The 16,937-nt window shown below is 39.8% G+C and overlaps 1 protein-coding gene across 2 annotated transcripts in view; it reads left to right on the top strand.

Annotated features, from left to right (window-relative positions):
• Nucleotides 1-5,733: 5,733 nt before the first annotated feature.
• The window catches only part of LOC139762681 (GTP-binding protein 2), an 86,646-nt gene continuing 75,442 nt past the window's right edge, over nt 5,734-16,937 (top strand). Inside the window, exons 1-2 of one of the 2 annotated variants that reach the window (XM_071687640.1) lie at nt 5,734-5,870; nt 10,628-10,854. The gene's annotated coding sequence lies outside the window, so the exon portion shown is untranslated. The remainder of the gene's footprint in view (nt 5,871-10,627; nt 10,855-16,937) is intronic. The other variant, XM_071687639.1, reaches the window with a different exon arrangement.

Genomic DNA, 16,937 nt, shown 5'->3' with positions numbered 1-16,937 from the left:
GGTGGTTTGATCGAGTAAGTAACGTAAGGGTAAGAGAGATGTGTGGAAATAAAAAGAGCGTGGTTGAGAGAGCAGAAGAGGGTGTTTTGAAATGGTTTGGGCACATGGAGAGAATGAGTGAGGAAAGATTGACCAAGAGGATATATGTGTCGGAGGTGGAGGGAACGAGGAGAAGAGGGAGACCAAATTGGAGGTGGAAAGATGGAGTGAAAAAGATTTTGTGTGATCGGGGCCTGAACATGCAGGAGGGTGAAAGGAGGGCAAGGAATAGAGTGAATTGGAGCGATGTGGTATACAGGGGTTGACGTGCTGTCAGTGGATTGAATCAAGGCATGTGAAGCGTCTGGGGTAAACCATGGAAAGCTGTGTAGGTATGTATATTTGCGTGTGTGGACGTGTGTATGTACATGTGTATGGGGGGGGGGGGGTTGGGCCATTTCTTTCGTCTGTTTCCTTGCGCTACCTCGCAAACGCGGGAGACAGCGACAAAGTATAAAAAAAAAAAAAAAAAAAAAAATATATATATATATATATATATATATATATATATATATATATATATATATATATATATATGTGTGTGTGTGTGTGTGTGTGTGTGTGTGTGTGTGTGTGTATTCCCTGGGGATAGGGGAGAAAGAATACTTCCCACGTATTCTCTGCGTGTCGTAGAAGGCGACTAAAAGGGGAGGGAGCGGGGGGCTGGAAATCTTCCCCTCTCGTTTTTTTTTTTTTTAATTTTCCAAAAGAAGGAACAGAGAAGGGGGCCAGGTGAGGGTATTCCCTCAAAGGCCCAGTCCTCTGTTCTTAACGCTACCTCGCTAACGCGGAAACTGGCGAATAGTTTGAAAGAAAAATGTGTGTGTGTGTGTGTGTGTATCAGGTGGCTGACGACCATCGTAACAGGAAACACTCGTAAATATCTTGTATCTACGAGTACCAGAATTATGGGAAAGTCTTTGTCGTAAAATGATAAAGGAAATAATGATACGTCATTCACGTCCAATCCCCCCCGATCTCTGTTCAAAGTATATAAATTGTATCGCTAATGGCAGTGTCTGGAAACTCTCCTCTTGCTTGCCATAAGCTGACTCGATTCTCGTGAAAATGTACACACAACAACAGTCTTATCAGTGTTCATTTACTTGGAATCTTACTTTCTGTTTCTCGTAATTATTCATGAGAAGTGAGGGACCGATCACAATGTAAAGGTACAGAATATTTTGCCGACATTCCTTCACGTTCTTAAGTATTATCGGAAGGAAACACCTGATTGCGCCACTGGACCAGATTCCCCCGGCCGATTCTTGGGTCTATTTTGTGTTTTTCCTTCTTTCTTCGTAGGATGGTTAGAGAAGAAAGGGTTGGCCCCGCCAAGGCTTGGGTCCATTCGTGTTTTTTCGTTTTCCATTTCCTTTATAGGGTGGTCAAAAGAGAAAGGGTTTGTTTGGACAGGGAAAAGTAAGTTTTGAAGTGTAAGATGAAGTGAAATATTTTATATCTTTCGTATCTCCCCTGATGATGATGTGATTATTACACGAAAGTGCACTTGGGAACTTACTGTTTCATTTTCCCTGTGGACTCATAGAACTATGTATATAAAGGTGAAAGTTTTTATGAAGCGTGAGGAAAAGTATTCTATAGAGGTGTTTTTTGTTGCTTAATCTATTTGTATTTAGTGCGGAAAAATTTATCGGTTGAGAAAGAGGTCAGACCTAGTCATAATCTTACAGCAGACATAATCGTGTTAGACGTTTAAAGAGATTTTACGACACTACGCTATACGTTCAGCACAACTGAAGTTGTCCCAACTAGTGGCGAGGAATAAGCGCTTCGCCCTCCTACAGTGCCACTGTTGAGTGTTCGAGTGGAAGACAGCGGGGTGGACGTCTCAAGTTGTAAGTTACTTTAAGATTATAAATCAGAAAGCGCGCTGTAACGGCGTAACTGTACTGAGCGGGTACAGAGATAAGAGGGATGTTGAGTATATCCCCTGAAGCAAGGGATAGCGATGCTGTTTTCCTTTGGGGAGAGATAGCGACAGGAATGGATAAAGGCAGCAAGAATATGTATATATATATATATATATATATATATATATATATATATATATATATATATATATATATATATATATATATATATTCCTGAGTCCACGAGGAAAATGAAACACGAAAAGTTCCCAAGTGCACTTTCGTGTGATAATCACATCATCAGGGGAGACACAAGAGAGAAATAGAACAGTCAGTTGATAAACATCGAAGAGACGAAGCTAGGACGCCATTTGGTAAATGTTTACCAAATGGCGTCCTAGCTTCGTCTCTTCGATGTATATCAAGTGACTGTTCTATTTCTCTCTTGTGTCTCCCCTGATGATGTGATTATTACACGAAAGTGCACTTGGGAACTTTTCGTGTTTCATTTTCCCCGTGGACTCATAGGAATATATATATATATATATATATATACGTTGAAATGTATAGGTATGTATATGTGTTTGTGCGGGCGTGTATATATGTACATGTGTATATGGGTGGGTTGGGCCATTATTTCGTTTGTTTCCTTGCGCTACCTCGCTGACGAGGGAAACAGCGACTATGTGTAATAAATGAATTAGAATATATATATATATATATATATATATATATATATATATATATATATATATATATATATATATATTTTTTTTTTTTATACTTTGTCGCTGTCTCCCGCGTTTGCGAGGTAGCGCAAGGAAACAGACGAAAGAAATGGCCCAACCCCCCCCCCCCCCATACACATGTACATACACACGTCCACACACGCAAATATACATACCTACACAGCTTTCCATGGTTTACCCCAGACGCTTCACATGCCTTGCTTCAATCCACTGACAGCACGTCAACCCCTGTATACCACATGACTCCAATTCACTCTATTTCTTGCCCTCCTTTCACCCTCCTGCATGTTCAGGCCCCGATCACACAAAATCTTTTTCACTCCATCTTTCCACCTCCAATTTGGTCTCCCTCTTCTCCTCGTTCCCTCCACCTCCGACACATATATCCTCTTGGTCAATCTCTCCTCACTCATTCTCTCCATGTGCCCAAACCATTTCAAAACACCCTCTTCTGCTCTCTCAACCACGCTCTTTTTATTTCCACACATCTCTCTCACCCTTACGTTACTTACTCGATCAAACCACCTCACACCACACATTGTCCTCAAACATCTCATTTCCAGCACATCCATCCTCCTGCGCACATCTCTATCCATAGCCCACGCCTCGCAACCATACAACATTGTTGGAACCACTATTCCCTCAAACATACCCATTTTTGCTTTCCGAGATAATGTTCTCGACTTCCACACATTTTTCAAGGCTCCCAAAATTTTCGCCCCCTCCCCCACCCTATGATCCACTTCCGCTTCCATGGTTCCATCCGCTGACAGATCCACTCCCAAATATCTAAAACACTTCACTTCCTCCAGTTTTTCTCCATTCAAACTCACCTCCCAATTGACTTGACCCTCACCCCTACTGTACCTAATAACCTTGCTCTTATTCACATTTACTCTCAACTTTCTTCTTCCACACACTTTACCAAACTCAGTCACCAGCTTCTGCAGTTTCTCACATGAATCAGCCACCAGCGCTGTATATATATATATATATATATATATATATATATATATATATATATATATATATATATATATATATATATATATATTATCCCTGGGGATAGGGGATTAAGAATACTTCCCACGTATTCCCTGCGTGTCGTAGAAGGCGACTAAAAGGGGAGGGAGCGGGGGGCTGGAAATCCTCCCCTCTCGTTTTTTTTTTTTTTAATTTTCCAAAAGAAGGAACAGAGGGGGCCAGTTGAGGATATTCCAAAAAAGGCCCAGTCCTCTGTTCTTAGCGCTACCTCGCTAACGCGGGAATTGGCGAATAGTTTAAAAGAAAAAAGAAGAATATATATATATATATATATATATATATATATATATATATATATATATATATATATATATATATATATATATATATTCGACGTTTCCCGCGTCAGCAAAGGGGGGAGGGATATGAACGTGAGCGATGAGATGTGGGTGATCATCGTCAAATGAAAATAAATGATCAAATATGAATTAATGGATGAGAACTTGCGTCAGAACGCAACTCTGCGTAGACGCAGATGCCAAAAGGTTTTTGAGTAGATTACATCATAGACGCGAACGATGGTAGTTTATCTACCCCGGGCGGGATAAGTAGATTAAGTAGACGCAGAAGAAGAAACGAAATAAGACTAGGGAAAGCGGTAGGCAGTAGCCATCATTAGAAAATGTCGCATTCCCAAAAATTTTCCCAGTAAATTTAATGATCCATGAACACAGGCAACCTTTAATTATTGCAAATTATAACAGATAATAGGATGAAGCTCACACAAGTGTAATTTAACCGACCCAGAGGATAATATAACGTAATAAATCAGGTGAAGTGTAGTCGACCCCTCGCGCCCTTGCCTTTTATTGCACCATGGCTGCGGGATATAATATTACCCGATATTGTCTCGTGTGGAGAATATTTCAAAATGTTACCGCATTCCTTAGGTTACAAGATATTCGACGATAACTTAAATGATTCTTTTTGTGTGTGTGTGCATCATAAGAATCATGTCAGCTGGGCAAAATTTGCCTCCATAATAGGGCTCTTATTCAGAGTGCATCGGACATGGGGTTTATAATTGGCTCTGTTCAGAGTGCATTGGGCATGGGTATACCTTTGTATACTTATCGTAAATGCATATATACATATTGATCATGTGCATCGCAACAACAGAATGCGACAGCACTAAGTATTCCGTTGGTTTACATAGCGTCAAATGCGTAATGCGTTCAAATGTTGCGTCAGCAGCCAGCCTAAGGCGGAGGGACTCCTTTTTCTCCTATGATGAACAAAAGAAAATTCGTGCATGACTTCGAATATATTTAAAGAACGCTTTACACTTTTCATATATCTGTGTCTACCATTAGAATTCATATGATAGGTTGGATTATATATTTTGAAGTGATCAAGGTTCCGTAAAGCCATATTGGGATTTTAAGTATAATCGTATTAATTTTAAGCTGTGTTATGTTGAATTAGTTTAAGTTAGGCTCTATTGTAGGTCATTTCACATCAAGTTGGGTTTGGCCTCATTACGTTATAGAAGAATATACCAAACACGTTGTTCATCTTCATTACTAACTTGTGCCCTGGAAATGCACAAAAGCATATCCCCTGTTTAATCATATATGAAGCTTTTATATCTCAAATTCCCTTTAGGGCCCAGTCTAATTCTATAAACCAACAAACACATATCTGGATGAATCTAACCAAATCTAACATCAATTAAGTTAGGTTTGGGTGGGTCAATCAATGTCTTTTACTTACTTCATCCTGGGAAAAGATGAAGCGAGCTTAGTCATGACACTCAGTAAAGAAAATGGGAGTTCCAGAACGGACTGCCAGCGGTCGTTAGAAAGTCCAATTAAAAGACGAATTATCTTCTCATTAAGTAAACTAATTCTATATATAAAGTATGGAATATAAATATAAATCTAAACTATATATAAATGTATCAGTAACGCTTTCGTAAGATTTACATCCTATTAAAAAATCACACGAAATAAAGCCAATAGCATGAGATGGCAGTAGACTTACCGCTTCGCGGTATATATAATCAAACGTTGTGTGTATTTTTCCCTGTACAAGGTTCAGTAATATGTTAAACTGTGAACACGGCGTACCATGTTCTACACACCAACTTCAACAACACCTAATTACTTTGAATACAAAAATGTCTTAAGATAAGAACGATCAACTTAAATCGTCAATGCTCCAGGTAAGACTTGGCACAGTATTTCCATGTTGTTTGTATGCATATAAATAGATACAGTATATTATTTGATAAATCGAGATATGAACGACAGTTTAATTGTTTAATTTCTAGCTTTGGGAGATTTTTTTTGGGGGGGTGATTACATTATCAATGAAATATATACATGGAGGAATGGCGGAACTAACGAATAATATTTCTGTCATTATCACAAGGCGACATTATTTTTCCTCCTGTAGGAACGCAAGATCAAGAACTAGAATACCCCAGAGTTGCGGGAGACTTTCACTTTCACATATTTATGTGAGTTTCTGTAACCCAACTCAGGTTCAGTTGGCCGACTCTGAAGCAGTGACTTCAAAATTTGAGACAATGGGTTCAATCGGTGCTCGCTCGTCACGCGACGGTAAAATAGCGACAATATTGTAAAATGGTCTTACTGTATCAACACCTTAAGGCGTGAATTTAGCTTTCCATGAAAGCTAGAAGCTGAAAGACGACGGATATCTAAATAGCTGGTTATTTCGATGTCTAAGAAGGGATGTAAGATGAATTTGATGTTGGTAAATTGAGATTGTGGATGGATTATGGTGTCATGGTAGCTCCATTACTCTCAATTTTGGCAATTTATGAGCAGTTTATAAACATCTTGGACATATTAAGCGTTAGGGACATATTACTATACTTCTGGGACATATTGTTATACTTGAGAGAACAGATATATTGGTACAAATTGCCCACAAGTATCTCTGATCACTATTTATGAATATGACTCATTATGTTGTACAACCCTTGATAAATTACCCATTTATGAATATGACTCATTATGTTGTACAACCCTTGATAAATTACCCATCTATAATTATGACTCATTATGTTGTACAACCCTTGATAAATTACCCATCTATAAATATGACTCATTATGTTGTACAACCCTTGATAAATTACCCATTTATGAATATGATTCATTACGTTGTACAACCCTTGATAAATTACCCATCTATAGATATGACTCATTATGTTGTACAACCCTTAATAAATTACCCATTTATAAATATGACTCATTTATCCACGCATAACCTTTCAGTTGATATAAATGCCTAGTAAATAGGTGAAATATGACATGAATTATTATGAAATCTAACGTCTTGAGCTGTTGAACAAATAACCTGTTTATTCATAGGTTCTTTTATGATAGGAAACTAGTCAATATATGACTGATATAATCATATTTACGTTTTATCTAGGGGAAAATGATATGATACAAAACGTTTATGTTATTGTACCAGAAAAGAGGTAATTTGAATATACAAAGTTCCTGTCGTTTTATTGCCATTATCTGATCAGGATGTTGATAACAGTATTTGATTACTATCTTTCCGATAACTAAGTAACTAATCTCGGTTATCAGTAATCGTTTGTTTTTTCCTAATGAGTACATTCGATAATGGACTGTCAAATATAATTTTCAGCACAGTAAGTACTTATGGAATGGTAAAAATTAAACCACAGGATTCATTAATTAAGGGTATATATATATATATATATATATATATATATATATATATATATATATATATATATATATATATAATGTATGGGAAAACAGTTAGCTAGGCTTTGTCCTAGTGGCACGACATAGCGCTTGCTTAATATAACTTTATACATTAAGATTTAGCTTCTGTTCTGAAACACCCAGACCTTCAACACTGCCATAGTTAAGAGCTCACAGCACCACACCAGAACTAGGGGTTCACAGCACCACACCAGAGGTAGGGGTTCACAGCACCACACCAAAGTAGGAGCTCACAGCACCACACCAGAGGTAGTGGTTCACAGCACCACACCAGAGGTAGGGGTTCACAGCACCACACCAAAAGTAGGAGCTCACAGCACCACACCAGAGGTAGGGGCTCACAGCACCACACCAGAGGTAGGGGTTCACAGCACCACACCAAAAGTAGGAGCTCACAGCACCACACCAGAGGTAGTGGTTCACAGCACCACACCAGAGGGTGGGGCTCACAGCACCACACCAGAGGTAGGGGCTCACAGCACCACACCAGAGGTAGGGGTTCACAGCACCACACCAAAAGGAGCTCACAGTACCACACCAGATGCAGGAGCTCACAGTACCACACCAGAGGTAGGAGTTCACAGCACCACACCAGAGGTAGGAGCTCACAGTACCACACCAGATGCAGGAGCTCACAGTACCACACCAGAGGTAGGAGTTCACAGCACCACACCAGAGGTAGGAGCTCACAGTACCACACCAGATGCAGGAGCTCACAGTACCACACCAGAGGTAGGGGTTCACAGCACCACATCAAAGGTAGGAGCTCACAGTACCACACAAGATGCAGGAGCTCACAGTACCACACCAGAGGTAGGGGTTCACAGCACCACACCAAAAGGAGCTCACAGTACCACACCAGATGCAGGAGCTCACAGGACCACACCAGAGGTAGGAGTTCACAGCACCACACCAAAAGTAGGAGCTCACAGTACCACAAAGGTAGGAGCTCACAGCACCACAGGGCTCACAGCGCCACACCAGAAGTGTGGCTTAGGTTGTTTTTGATGCAACTGTTGTTCAGGTGCAGGATGTTTAGTCTGTTGCTGGGGCTGCCTGGTGTGCTAAGGTTCGTATGTGATGAGAGAGCATTTTGTGCTGTTGTTTGTTGGATGTTGGTTTTGTGGATCTGGGTCAGGGGGATGGTGGGCGTTTTGCGAGTCGTTTTGAGAAGTTATTGTCTCAGTGGTATATCCAGCGGTGTGGGTAGTCTTACATGGATACAGTGGAGGTACTTGTGAGTGCATATATAGCAGCTGATGCCTTTACACTTGGTAGTAGAAGCTACCTACTTGCATTGATGGTAGTGAAAGAAAAGTGAATGTGTAGAATGTTTGGGTACAACTTGCAGACCGGCATAGCGGGTGGGGACAGCTTGGGGATGCGTTCCACACAGGAGCAGGGGAAGGTCTCCCACCTGGGAATCATGTATGGCACATGTCCACATAGGTTGAGTGCAGACCATCCTCGTTCTGTCATACTGACTTTTATTAGATTCTTTGAATTATATTGTCATTCTATCTTCAGGTAATATCGTTTGAAATTAATACAAATATACAGAAATTTATGTCATCCAGATATCATACTTCATTTTCAGTGAGTTAACAGAAAATTATGTATTGCACTTTTATTTTCCAAGAGTTAAATTAATATCGATAGCTTAGCCGTAACTCCAATTAGGTGTGTCTTCCCCTGAATTGCGTATCTTTATGTAACGCTAATGCAAACTATATGTTTCTATCTTTTTTATAGATTGAATTAAGATAGCTTCAGAGAGTTAGTGTGTGTAAATGTGTTTCTTACACTGCTGCAGGTGCAGATATATTCTGTGTCTGCTTTTTTGCTCCCACTTGTGAGGAACAAACTCTGCAACTTTTGCAAACAAGTCGCCACTGTCCAATGACCACTTGCCAAGCAGAGTGCACGTACGTGCAGACATTCACGCGATTCTAAACCCCCAACTGGGATTGAGAGGAGTTGTTATCTTTGATATATAAAAGTCTCTCCTGCGGGTCATTCAGGGTTCACTTCTCCACTGTGTGAAGTATGGCCATGTTAGTGATGTTTGATTCATTTGCATATCTCCAGTCAGTGGGATTAAATTTCGGATGTGCCGTATTCGTTACCGATAATATATGACGTTAAGATCATGCAGTATTGGATTAGATAAGGTTTATCGTGTAACCCCAGTGAGCTACATGGCATATGATATTGTTTACATGTGATATGAAAGTAGGTTAATGTACGTACACATAGCAGTTGAACAACAGCTCTCAGACAAATTACCTGTTAAGTGGTTAGTATGCTCTTGAGATTTTACGGCCTTATGTCATATCATGTCACTTTGAAAGTGTCAAGATCCTTTTGGTGAGTCTCATGGTGGATCTTTGTGATGCATGACAGTGGGTCAGCGTGAAGTACAATGATAACTACCCATTAAGTCGTCATCCATGACTTGATCTTTGTAGTACATGACGAGGTCATTGAATGACGTGAGTGTCCGATCTTCGACAACCATGACAGTGGCCGATTGTCAGTTGTGGCGTATTTCAGTGTCGCACATGACAGATCCCAGGGTTTAGGGACCTATACAATATTTGACAGGTTCCATGGACAACATGACAGTAGTTCAGTTACACACACATGACCTCAGGGGAGTGTTGTGGCAACAGCCGCCTGCCTGATCTGGCATCTCACACCACAGGGGTACAAAAGCCGCAGGAAGAATGTCTTTCAGGGCGTACAGTCCACTGGCGAGGTTCAATCTAATTAACACTTTACGGTTACTCTGTCGTAGATAGAGTTTGCTTTTCACATCATATTTCATAAATTGAGTAAATCGGGTTTATATACTAGGCGGCAAGTACTCATAGTGATGACCAAGATGTGAAATAGTGCCAACATGAAAGGGAAGCTGAGGACCTCTGGTAGATGTGAGAATGTTGGCGAGGTGCTCATGGCTATTTACATCTTGGGGAAGGGCAGCAACATGACGCCGTGGAGTGGTTCCAAGTACACAGCGACCTGTTGAGTCTCCCTATATCTCCTGTGTTCCATAGTAGTGCACTGGTTCCACTCGAGGTCATTACTTGTACATGGACTCCATGCGTGAGAGTGACTCGAATCGGCAGTTCTTTCTGCAACTACGGCAGTTGAAACAGAGACTAACTATTGGTTGAATCTTCAGGTTGTTATGACGGCACAGACTACAGTGACGGGCAAACTTCGCATCCGAGTGCATGACCAGAAACATATATTTATGGAATAAGGAAAGTGTTTTATATGAAAGTGTTTGTGCGTGTGGGGGTGGACGTAACTCGTCTCGAATGTCTCCGTCGCAGTTAGGGTAGAGACCAAGTCCTCTTGCCTCCACAGACTTGATGTCAGCTACCTTGATCTTGTACTGAAGTGACGGTAAGAAAGACAAAAATACATGGCCAAGATAAGGTCTTCCTTCCTCATACTGATTCATTGGTCAGTGTGCTAGTGTCAGTCATAATGTTCAATAGCTTGTTGTGATGAATATTCATATCCATCTTGCTCGACTACCAAGTTCATTCTATTTTGTCTATGTTTGTTGGTGTAGCATGACAGAGTGAGTGCTGGTCTTTGACACACTAACCATTTCAAGGTTAGGGTGACACTGCCAAGAGCCCAACGCATATCAGTATGAGGAATAACTAGGATACATACGTTCTTAAGTCTAAATTTAGAGTTTTTTTTTATTTACAAGATCTATTGACTCTCTTATGTATTACGTATGTATGGGAAATGTAACATAGATATCTAGCCTAACTTTGCCTCTACCTAGAGATATCTAGCCTAACTTAGCTTAAACCTAATGTGACCTAACCTACCGTAACTTCAGTGACATATCCTAGCATAAACATGACGTGACTTAACCTAGCACATACCTAACCTAATCTAATAGCACTAACTTATCCTAGCATAAACATGACGTGACTTACCCTAGCACATACCGACCCTAGCCTAACTGCATTAACTTATCCTAGCATGAACATGACGTGACAACCTAGCACATACTTAACCTAACTGCACTAACTTATCGTAGCATAAACATGACGTGACTTAACGTAGCACATACCTAACCTAAACTAATTGCACTAACTTATCCTAGCATAAACATGACGTGACAACCTAGCACATACCTAATCTAACCTAACTGCACTAACTTATCCTAGCATAAACATGACGTGACAACCTAGCACATACCTAACCTAACCTAGCACATACTTAACATAACCTAACTGCACTAACTTATCCTAGCATAAACATGATGTGACAACCTAGCACATACCTAACCTAAACTAATTACACTAACTTATCCTAGCATAAACATGACGTGACAACCTAGCACATACCTAACCTAACCTAACTGCACTAACTTATCCTAGCATAAATATGACGTGACTTAACCTAGCACATACCTAACCTAACCTAGCACATACTTAACATAACCTAACTGCATAACTTATCCTAGCATAAACATGATGTGACAACCTAGCACATACCCAACGTAACATAACTGCACTAACTTATCCTAGCATAAACATGACGTGACTTAACCTAGCACATACCTAACCTAACATAACTGCACTAACTTATCCTAGCATAAACGTGACGTGACAACCTAGCACATATTGAAAATGAGTTACCTGAGACCTTCTTTAAACAGCAAATTTGGCAGCCTCTTTGAGGCTCTTGGCTGAGTCTTTTCTTTGTGGACATTAAAAAAAAAAATCCAAAATATACTTTATTTCCGTCATATACTCTTATCTGAAAATATTCCAGTATATGCTTGTTTCCTTCATGTATTCGTTGTCGTAGGGTGTTGTACGTAGCTTAGACAAGTTTTTCTTTTCCCTGAAAGCGAAACTTCTTGAATTAATCCAGAATTTTGAAAAAGAAAATGCTCAGTGAAATGCATCTGAAAAAAATTGATGGACTTATGTGTTAAGAAGGAAATCGTAGTACATTGGTATTTTTAATTTGCCGAAGCAGGTGAGCATAGAAACTTGTAATTATATATATATATATATATATATATATATATATATATATATATATATATATATATATATATATATATATATTGTTGACTGGTTGGTAAGGTTATTTAATGTATGTATGACTCATGGTGAGGTGCCTGAGGATTGGCGGAATGCGTGCATAGTGCCATTGTACAAAGGCAAAGGGGATAAGAGTGAGTGCTCAAATTACAGAGGTATAAGTTTGTTGAGTATTCCTGGTAAATTATATGGGAGGGTATTGATTGAGAGGGTGAAGGCATGTACAGAGCATCAGACTGGGGAAGAGCAGTGTGGTTTCAGAAGTGGTAGAGGATGTGTGGATCAGGTGTTTCCTTTGAAGAATGTATGTGAGAAATACTTAGAAAAGCAAATGGATTTGTATGTAGCATTTATGGATCTGGAGAAGGCATATGATAGAGTTGATAGAGATGCTCTGTGGAAGGTATTAAGAATATATGGTGTGGGAGGAAAGTTGTTAGAAGCAGTGAAAAGTTTTTATCGAGGATGTGAGGCATGTGTACGTGTAGGAAGAGAGGAAAGTGATTGGTTCTCAGTGAATGTAGGTTTGCGGCAGGGGTGTGTGATGTCTCCATGGTTGTTTAATTTGTTTATGGATGGGGTTGTTAGGGAGGTAAATGCAAGAGTTTTGGAAAGAGGGGCAAGTATGAAGTCTGTTGGGGATGAGAGAGCTTGGGAAGTGAGTCAGTTGTTGTTCGCTGATGATACAGCGCTGGTGGCTGATTCATGTGAGAAACTACAGAAGCTGGTGACTAAGTTTGGTAAAGTGTGTGGAAGAAGAAAGTTAAGAGTAAATGTGAATAAGAGCAAGGTTATTAGGTACAGTAGGGTTGAGGGTCAAGTCAATTGGGAGGTGAGTTTGAATGGAGAAAAACTGGAGGAAGTGAAGTGTTTTAGATATCTGGGAGTGGATCTGGCAGCGGATGGAACCATGGAAGCGGAAGTGGATCATAGGGTGGGGGAGGGGGCGAAAATTCTGGGGGCCTTGAAGAATGTGTGGAAGTCGAGAACATTATCTCGGAAAGCAAAAATGGGTATGTTTGAAGGAATAGTGGTTCCAACAATGTTGTATGGTTGCGAGGCGTGGGCTATGGATAGAGTTGTGCGCAGGAGGATGGATGTGCTGGAAATGAGATGTTTGAGGACAATGTGTGGTGTGAGGTGGTTTGATCGAGTGAGTAACGTAAGGGTAAGAGAGATGTGTGGAAATAAAAAGAGCGTGGTTGAGAGAGCAGAAGAGGGTGTTTTGAAGTGGTTTGGGCACATGGAGAGAATGAGTGAGGAAAGATTGACCAAGAGGATATATGTGTCGGAGGTGGAGGGAACGAGGAGAAGAGGGAGACCAAATTGGAGGTGGAAAGATGGAGTGAAAAAGATTTTGTGTGATCGGGGCCTGAACATGCAGGAGGGTGAAAGGAGGGCAAGGAATAGAGTGAATTGGAGCGGTGTGGTATACCGGGGTTGACGTGCTGTCAGTGGATTGAATCAAGGCATGTGAAGCGTCTGGGGTAAACCATGGAAAGCTGTGTAGGTATGTATATTTGCATGTGTGGACGTATGTATATACATGTGTATGGGGGGGGATTGGGCCATTTCTTTCGTCTGTTTCCTTGCGCTACCTCGCAAACGCGGGAGACAGCGACAAAGTATAATAAAAAAAAAATATATATATATATACCATTTCCTGCGATAGCGAGGTAGCGTCAAGAACAGAGGACTGGGCCTTTGAGTTAATATCCTCACCTGGCCCCCTTCTCTGTTCCTTCTATTGGAAAATTAAAAAAAAAGAGGATTTCCGGTCTCCCGCTCCCTCCCCTTTTAGTCGCCTTCTACGACACTCAGGGAATACGTGGGGAGTATTCTTTCTCCCCTATCCCCAGGGATATATATATATATATATATATATATATATATATATATATATATATATATATATATATATATATATATATATATAACAGGACGGTGCAGGCTTGGAGATAGGGTCTGGCAGCCGCTAGGTTTACAGGAATCATCAGAGCATGTGACCACACTCCTCACGCATCGAGTACTGATAAAGAAACATTAAAGTAACAATAAATGTGACACCGTAAATGTATCGAGTATAGAAAAGTGAAAAAGAAGTGAATTAGTCTCCACTCATTTAGGAAACTGATATAATTGCCTTGGTATTACAATAATGGCATCCTACATTACGCAGAAGCAGAGACAAGGCAAAGTTTCCCTCCTGATTAGGTGGTCTTTTATATATAATTTCCTATGATGAATGAATGGTTTTGGATTTTCACTGCCTCGTTAATGGTATTATTTTCCCAAAGATTTTCTGCTCCATCATCTACTTGAATACTTACACTTGGCTTCTCTCGTATCTGTCAAATGTTGGCTGCCCATTGAGTCGTCTTTGCCTTTCCCCACTTACGCTTCTCACATTTGAACATCATTTCATCAAAATATTGTATAACCTCAATTTTCAGAGCTTCTCCCCACCCACAATAGTCCCCAGGTACCTACCATCTCATCATAGATTCCATTCATCCCTTTATATTGGCTGAGAAATTCCTTTTTCCTATATATGTTCCGGAAATAGTTAAAGACTAAGATTTGATTTCTTTGATGATATGTCCTCATTTAAGCACGAGATCCGGTCCATTTATTTTTAACGTGATCAGTGTTCCTAATGATGTGTTCAAGTTCCGTATGTGAAAAGATAAGATCGAGTGTTGATAGTGTATCAGGCCTTCTGACTCAGGAACTAGATAACACAAGGAATTCCTCTCTCCTCCACTGAATCTAGTGTTTCTGTAGTTCAAATCCTCCTCTTGCATCATCCTGATCCATTTAACTTGTCACGGTTCGTTAGAATATGGTTATTATAAATTAGTAATTGTATTTTACAAGTTTTTCTCGGTGTTACCTTTTTTCCCATTGTGAACTATTTCCAGACACCGTCCGCTAGAGGGGCTTGATAACTAGACAATTAGGCTGTCTCCGGCTTTGTTCCATTGACACCAACATTAATATCTGATCTAATATCTCCTGTGTGGTGCCTAGGCTCCAACTCTTTCTTATTTACTACAATCCATGTGTATTTTTGTAGACTACTTTTAGCTTTGTGTGTCTCTACGTGATAACCTTTACAGGTCTTCCATTTTCACCTCGTCTCTAGTTCCTTTATTATTTTACTTTCTTTTTTCATCTTTGAAGCTGCGTGTTCTCTCTGTATTGGTCCTGATAATGACCTTATCCCAATTTTCTTCCTTTACCACCTGTTCTTTTAACGGAATATGATATTCATCCACCCCAGATATCATCATTGATCTTATTTCTGCCTCTTGAAGTATGAACTCACCTACCAACATGTCACTGACCTGTTGGTCATTATACACCCCATATATATATTTTTTTTTTCATACTATTCGCTATTTCCCGCGATAGCGAGGTAGCGTTAAGAACAGAGGACTGGGCCTTTGAGGGAATATCCTCACCTGGCCCTCTTCTCTGTTCCCTCTTTTGGAAAAAAAAAAAAAAAATGAGAGGGGAGGATTTCCAGCCCCCCGCTCCCTTCCCTTTTAGTCGCCTTCTACGACACGCAGGGAATACGTGGGAAGTATTCTTTCTCCCCTATCCCCAGGGAATACACCCCCCACATATATATATATATATATATATATATATATATATATATATATATATATATATATATATATATATATTACAAGAAATATCATTGAATCTTCTATGATTAAATCCTTAAAGAATTATGATCTTAATATTAGTGATGGTCTATACAAATTAGATAACTTTATTGTTGATAAAATTTGTAAAATGATGTTTATGAACGCTCGCTGTATGTATGTCTTGGACAATCTCATGTTTACCAAATGGCGTCCTAGCTTCGTCTCTTCGATGTATATCAACTGACTTATATTTCTCTCTCGTGTCTCCCCTGATGATGTGATCATTACACGAAAGTGCATTTGGGAACTTATCGTGTTTCATTTTCCCCTTGGACTCATAGGAATATATATATATATATATATATATATATATATATATATATATATATATATATATATATAGAACAGAGGACTGGGCCTTTGAGGGAATATCCTCACCTGGCCCCCTTCTCTGTTCCTTCTTTTGGAAAATTAAGAAAAAATGAGAGGAGAGGATATATATATATATATATATACGAATAAAGTGTATATGAACGCGCACCTTCGTAGAACATACAAAGCTCCAACAGCCAGGATCGAACCTGGGACCCCTTGTGCAAGAGGCAGGCGTGCTAACCGCTACGCTAAGGGACTGTGTATTAAAAAAAAATTATTCGAAATACTAAGTACTCGAATACCCTTCGTCTCACAATGGTGAGCAACGGGGTCTATCGGTTGTTTCCGAACAGAACACATAGCCAGCTGATAGCGT

Source organism: Panulirus ornatus, chromosome 44 (genome assembly GCF_036320965.1).
Source record: "Panulirus ornatus isolate Po-2019 chromosome 44, ASM3632096v1, whole genome shotgun sequence".
NCBI lineage: Eukaryota > Metazoa > Arthropoda > Malacostraca > Decapoda > Palinuridae > Panulirus > Panulirus ornatus.
Note: the sequence above shows the minus strand (reverse complement) of the source record. Positions and strands in the feature narration are given on the sequence as shown.